Source organism: Suricata suricatta, chromosome 1, assembly GCF_006229205.1.
Source record: "Suricata suricatta isolate VVHF042 chromosome 1, meerkat_22Aug2017_6uvM2_HiC, whole genome shotgun sequence".
Classification (NCBI taxonomy): domain Eukaryota; kingdom Metazoa; phylum Chordata; class Mammalia; order Carnivora; family Herpestidae; genus Suricata; species Suricata suricatta.
In genome coordinates this window covers 14,898,879-14,905,972 of record NC_043700.1, presented here as the reverse complement: position 1 = coordinate 14,905,972, position 7,094 = coordinate 14,898,879, and positions in this window count along the sequence as shown.

The window sequence follows — 7,094 nt, the reverse complement described above, 5'->3', positions numbered from 1 at the left end:
GGGGCGGGGTCGGACCGCGGCTGCCCCTCAGGGGAGGGGGCGCGGCCAATCGCTGGGAAAACTGCTAGGTCCCCGCGCTCCTCCTCCCCTCCCCCAGGGTACCGTCTGTGGATGGAAAATTTTGCTGCAGGTGTCAGAAGCACTGGTAATTCTCCGGCTCTGGTGATCTCTTAATCCTCACTCTCCGCTCTTCACTGACAAGTAGCCTCCTCGCATGCTTAGGGCTCCCCAAATTTCTGCCTTGTTTTCACCTGGTGTTTAGATTCAATGAGCAACCATTCCTAATCCTCACTTTTAACACAGTTTCGCTCAACGACCTTACTTTTCCCACTCAGCCGCCTCAGGGAAGGGATCGACGAATGTGGAAGAGTAATAAAGCCTGCAATTGCTAGTTATGGAAAGGCCCGAAGAAGTCGGCCTAGTGCCAGAGAGTGTACACAGCTGCCATAATCACTTTGGCTCCAAGTCTCTATGTTTTTGTTACCAGAGATTCAGTACAAATGTTATTACCCACGCAAGTGAAAGTGGTCCAAATCACTTTTACAGAACATATTTTTCTATTCTCCTATCATGATCCCATCGTTAATATACAGATAATGTTTACTGAGAAAATGCTAATATGCTGGATGAGTACTAGGAAATTACTACTAGGACCAATGAAGCAGCAGCCGTATTTTTATTAGGTAAAAAGAATTGGAAAGAAAATGAAGGAATTCTAAAGAGATTAATGATATAAAAGGATGGGTGATAGAGTAGAGAGGGCGAATCCCAAATAGAGAGAAGAAAGGGAAGGAGAGGTAAACAGAGAGAGGCAGTGAGAAAGGACAGGGGCAACAAAAGCAAAGTGTCCCAACTCTACGTGTAGGAGTCCTGGAGAATTTCAACAGTTAAACAGCACTGTTGTTCTCCAATAAAATGACTTATATCCTACTTTCCAGGGAGCATAGTTAAGAAAAATAAGCATTAAGGTAATATTTTCAAATTACTGTGACTATGCTGTTTTTCAGTAAGGAATCATCTGTCATTATTTCAACAAAGGAAAAAAACTACATTCATATGAAATAAAATATTTGGTGGATATTCTTTTTGGGGGGTTTTACTATTTTTAATTTTTTTGTATTTATTGTTTTATGAAGAATAATTTACATACAGTAAGCTGTGCAATTTGATTTTTATATCTGCCAAACATTTATTTATTGTTTCAAGTTTGTATTTAAATTCCAGTTAGTTGTTTATTGTATTCCAAGAGGCTATTATCCAAAAGAAGACATACTGGAAATATGGTGTGTTGATTATCTATTGTTGCATAACTACCACAAATAACAACCATTTTATTTGCTTATGATTTTGTGGGTCAGCACTTTGGGCTGGGGTCAGTTGGGCAACTCTACTCTTGCCTCTGGTCTCCTGGTGCATAGGCTGGGCTATTTGGTCTACGGAGTCTGTTGAGATGGTTTGTCTCTGCTTCCTGTGTACCCATCCTACAAAGGGTCAGCTTGGCCTTCTTCACATGACAGTTTCAGGGATGCCCTGTGCAACTTCTTTTTAAGCTTTTGCTTGCATTACATTTGCTAACTTCCCACTGCCCAAAGCAAACATATGGCGCAACCAGTAATTAAACAGGGAGTGGTCTACACATGGGTTTAAATATAGGGATTGATTTACTTTAACAACGTAACTCAATTTGTTCTACGGAATAAACTAATCAGTTTCTCATGGCTCAGCTTGCTGCTCACCCAAATTAGTGGTATCCAGTGACTTATTACTGCAAATACGTTAAAGGTTACATTTCTTGTCCCTGAAATTAATACTTCTTCATAATCTAATTCCATTTACCTATAAGATAAAGAAAAGGCCGTAGGTAAGGATAGGGACAGTATTTAACTATGTTTGCCAGTAAAGAGTTTGGTTATAAAGCTTTATCATTTAGCTTTATTTCACTCTGATATTTTCAAGTTATGAAACATAAAGCAAAAAACACTTCACTCAGATTTTTAAAAGTTTTTTTTAATGTTTATTTATTTTTCAGAGAGAAAGAGACAGAGTGCAAGCAGGGGAGGGGCAGACAGAGGGGGAGACAGGCTCCAGGCTCTGAGGTGTCAGCTCAGAGCCTGACCCACACTGGAACCCAGAAGCCATGATATCATGACTAGGATCATAACTGACTGAACCACCCAGGTGCCCCTACACTCACTTAGATTTTGATAGCCAGTATTATTGGGCAGCAGATTATAAAGAAAGGATGTAAATTGTGTTTACTTATTATCTAATTTCTCCAAAATGCATGTGGGCCAAAAAAGCTTTTTGAACTGACCTGTTTACTGTTTCATGATATATGAGCAGAGTAAAATATAGGCAGGGCACAATACTGCGTAAACATATTGCATAAATTAGGAAAGAATTTTGAATATTTTCAGATTAACACTATGTATTTAATATATATAAAGTTTGTATACAGTACCAAAAAGAAGACAGTGTCTCTCATTTGTCATTTATTTGCTCTAAGAAAGAGAACATACTTATGGAAAGTAAAAATTAGTATTAGAGGGGTTTTTTAATGTTTATTTTCAGAGAGAGAGAGCATGGGGGAGAGGCAGAGTGAGGGAGAGAGAGAATCTGCGCTGTCAGCACTGAGCCTAACATCGGGCTCAATCTCACCACCATGAAATTATGACCTGAGCTATAATCAAGAGCCCAATACTCAAACGACTATGCTACTCAGATGCCCCCAAAATTGGTATTAGAGTTTTAATGAGTCTTGAACAGATGTTGCACATAGTAGGCCCTTAATAAATGCTTTTAAATGAATAAATCTTATATTCTTCCATGATAATATATCTAGGATAACTGAATAGACCAAAAGAAGTAATAAAAAATAATCCCATATTTTAATGGAAACTTCAACTTTTAGAAATCCTTTTAAAACATGTTCCCTACTATAACTCTGTAAAGGAGATATGGTAAGCATTATAATCCCATTTTCCAGAGGAGGAAACTGAGTCTCAGAGAAGTTAAAGGAGTAAAACGCTCAAAATTATAGCTAGTAGGTGGTGGACCTAAATTATAAGATTCTGTTCCATTATGCTATCTTTCAAATACTATAGTTAAAAGTAATGTCAAATGACCAAATCACTGTCTATATTATACAATGTCCTTACAAAACCAATGCAATAATAATAGCATTCATCAGGCTTTTAAATAGATTGTAAACTTCTGGAAGGTAGTATGTGACTTCTATTCATTCTTTCGTTCAGTCCAAATATATTAAGAAGGAGTGTTGTTAAAAAAAAAAAAAACAGTATAGGGGCACCTGGGTAGCTCAGTTGGTTAGTCTGACTCTGGATTTTGGCTCAGGTCGTGATCTCATGGTTCATGAATTCCAGCCCCAAACTGGGCTCCGCGCCAACAACACAGAGCCTACTTGGGATTCTTTCTCTCTGCCTCTCTCTGCCCCTTCCCAGCTCAAGCTCATGCTCTCTCTCATAAATAAATACACTTTAAAAAATAAATAAATTATAGTCCCTGTCCTTGAAGAGCTCACATTCTAATTGGGTGGGGGAGAGTAAGTAGAAAGCAATGTAATGTATGTTACTAAGGTATTACAAAGTTCTATGGTGTCAAGAAGAGAGCTACTAATTCTGCTTTATGGGAATTCAGGAAATTAATATGTGAATGTAAGTAATTTTGCTTCCTTAACTTCCTCTATTCCAGCATATAAATATGTTGAACTACCCCCTTTTAGATACTTAAAATATATGAAACTTAACTGCATTTAATTTCTATTTTGTTTATTTTTGAAATTTTTTCTGTTTTTTAATTTACTTTTGAGAGACAGCATGAGCAGGGGAGGGTCAAAGAGACAGGGAGACACAGAATCTGAAACAGGTTCCAGGCTCTGAGCTAGCTGTCAGCACAGAGCCTGACGTGGGGCTCAAACCCACAAACTGTGAGATCATGACCTGAGCCGAAGTCAGGTGCCCAACCTACGAGCCACCCAGGTGCCCCAATTTCTATTTGGTTTATAAACTTCAACCCAGTAAAGACTTCATCCTCCAAAACTTAATTCATAAATTAAAAAAAAAAAGTTTTCCATATGCTCAGAATATTGAGTTTAGCATAGATGAAAAAAACCACCAGCTATTATGCAAAAGTCTTTTAATAGCTCTCTACAGAAATAGTCAAGCCTATATTCTATTTCAAGAGGTATACAATATGTGAAAAAAAATTTTAAGGGGCCAAGGGATATTATTTACATCTTTTCTGATAAAAGAGTTCAGATTCAATGAATTTGGGGAAGAGCCTGTTTAAACCTCTGAGTTGATGACGCTATGGGACCAGAAGTATGAACAGGCACAAAGCAAAATCTCTGGCCTGAAAACATTTGTTTATGATCTACTTCATACATTCATTGATTCATTCATAGACTACCTAGGATGTGCTCTTTGCAGGAAAAGAAAACCAGGGAAAAGGCAAAATTTTACAAATTAATAACCCAGAAAAAAAAGCCAAAATTAAAGTTAAGATATAAGCTTTTCTGTTTTTAATTTTCATCATAAAACATACACCAAATTTAATATTTCAACCATTTTTAAGTGTACAATTCAGTAGCATTAGGCATACTCACATTGTTGTACAACCATCACCGGCATCTGTCCTCAGATCATTTTCATCATGTATACTGAAACTGCACCCATTAAACAAGAATTTCTCCTACCCTTTCTCCCCACCCTCTATTCAGTTGCTGGTAACCTCTCTTCTTTTTTTTTTTTTAGATTTTATTTTTAAGCAATTTCCACAGCCCATGTGGGGCTCAAACCCATATCCTTGAGATCAAGAGCTGCACACTCAACCGAGCCAGCCAGATGCCCCGCTTCGATTCCAATCTCTATTACTGTGACTTGCCTATTTTAGGTACCTCATGTAAGGGGATTCATAGAATATTTGTCCGTTTGTGTCTGGCTTATTTCACTTAGCATGATGTTTTCAAGATTCATCCATATTGTGGTATGTATCATAACTTCATTCCTTTTTATGGCCAAGTAATATTCCCATATGGATTTGCATTTTGTTTATCCATCTTTGGTAGACATTTGGGTAGTTTCTGTCTTTTGGCTTTGGTGAATTACGCTGCTATGAATATGAGTATACAAATACCATTAGAGACTCTGCTTTCAGTTCTTTTGGGTCACATTCCCAGAAATGAAATTGCTAGCTCACATGGAATCTGTGTTCAATTTACCGAGGAACTGCCATGGTTTTCCACAGCAGTTGTACCATTTCATATTCCCATGAGCAAAACACAAGGGTTCCAATCTTTCCACACCTTTGCAAATCCTTGTTATTGTCTTGAATTTATATAACAGCCATCCTAATGTGTGTGAAGTGCTATCTCATGATTTGTTTGTATTTCCCTAATGATTAGTGATGTTGAGCATCTTTTCCTGTGCTTATTGGCCATTGGTATATATCCTCTGGAGAAATGTCTATTCAACCCCTTGGATAACAAACTTTTGACCACAGAGTAGACAATCATCCCTTGGAAATGGTGCCAGCATAGTTTTATCAAGCAGAATTAAGTGAAATCCTGGCTTTTAGTTTAAAAAAGAACAAAATGATTCTTATTTGTTGGTAGTTGAAACTGAAAAGTACAAAATGCATTGTGTAGAACAAAAATAGAGTCAATTCCTTAGCGACACTCTCTAGGATCTGGACAAGCTAGTTTTCTTTGCACTTCCTTGTAAAAAAAAAATTATGTACTGAGTATCCATTGAATTAGGTTTTTGGTGCCAATATAACAAATTACTACACACTTAGTGCTTTAAAACAACACAAATTTATTCTCTTTCTGTTCTGGAGGTCAGAAGTGTAAAATCAAGGCGTTAACAGGGCTGCATTCCTTCCAGAGGCTTCAGGGGAGAATACCTTTTCTTCCCTTTGTCAGTTTCCAGAGGCACTTGCTTTCCTTGGCTCAGGGCAGTTTATATCACTCTGACCTCCTGCAGCTTTAATTAAATTTTTTTTAATGTTTATTTTTTGAGAGAGAGTGAGAGAGAAACAGTGCAAAGTGGGGGAGGGGCAGAGAGGGAGACACAGAATTTGAAGCAGGCTTTGAGCTGTCAGCATTAGAGCCCCAAGTGGGGCTTGAACCCACCAACCATGAGATCATGACCTGAGCTGAAGTCGCTCATTTAACCAGCTGAGCTACCCAGAAGCCCCTAAGTTGACAGTTTTACTGAGATAACTGACATGTAACAGCATATAAGCTTAGGGTGACAACAGGATATATAAGTCATGAAATGAATACCACAATAAGTCTAGTTAACAACTATCACCTCACAGTTGTTTTTTCTCTTGTGATAGGACTTTTAAGCTCTACTGTCTTAACTTTCAAATACACAACACAGAATTGTTAACTATAGTCACAGTACTGTACATTACAACCTCTTGTTTCTATGGCCACCACTCCTATTTAATGACTTGGAAACTTCTTGACTCTCATTTTTAAGGATCCATCTAGATTACCCTGAACCCACCTGGATAATCCAAGTTAATTTTCCCGTCTCAAAATCCTTACTCATATAGCCCAAATCCCTTTTTCAACGTTAAACAGCATATACACGGGTCCTGGGGATTAGGAGGTGGAAATATTTTGGAGCACCATTACTCTACCACACCTACTACACGCCTGTGAGCTCAAAAACAAAAAAATATGATTCATCATATTCCACTTTCATTTTTCTCTTAACTACCCATCTCATCTCAGAAAACTTTCTAATGTGTTACCAGCTCTTGAATCACACAAGTAACTAGTTCTTTGATCTGAACTTTGCGGATATAAATAATCACAACGTCACAGCTGCCCCCATTTTTATTAGTTGTTTTGGTGAGGAATAAAAGCCACCTTCACATTTAAATCATACAGCCTAACAACTAGGTCCGCCCGCACCGGCAACTAAGGGCCTAAACAGTTTCTTCACGTGTCCCTCCCACTGGAGAGTCGCGGGCCCGGCCACCCACAGCAGGGCGCGTCACGTCGAGCCTCTCTAGGCCGCCTGCGAGCCCGCCGCGCTCTATGACGCCTGCAGCGAGGAGCC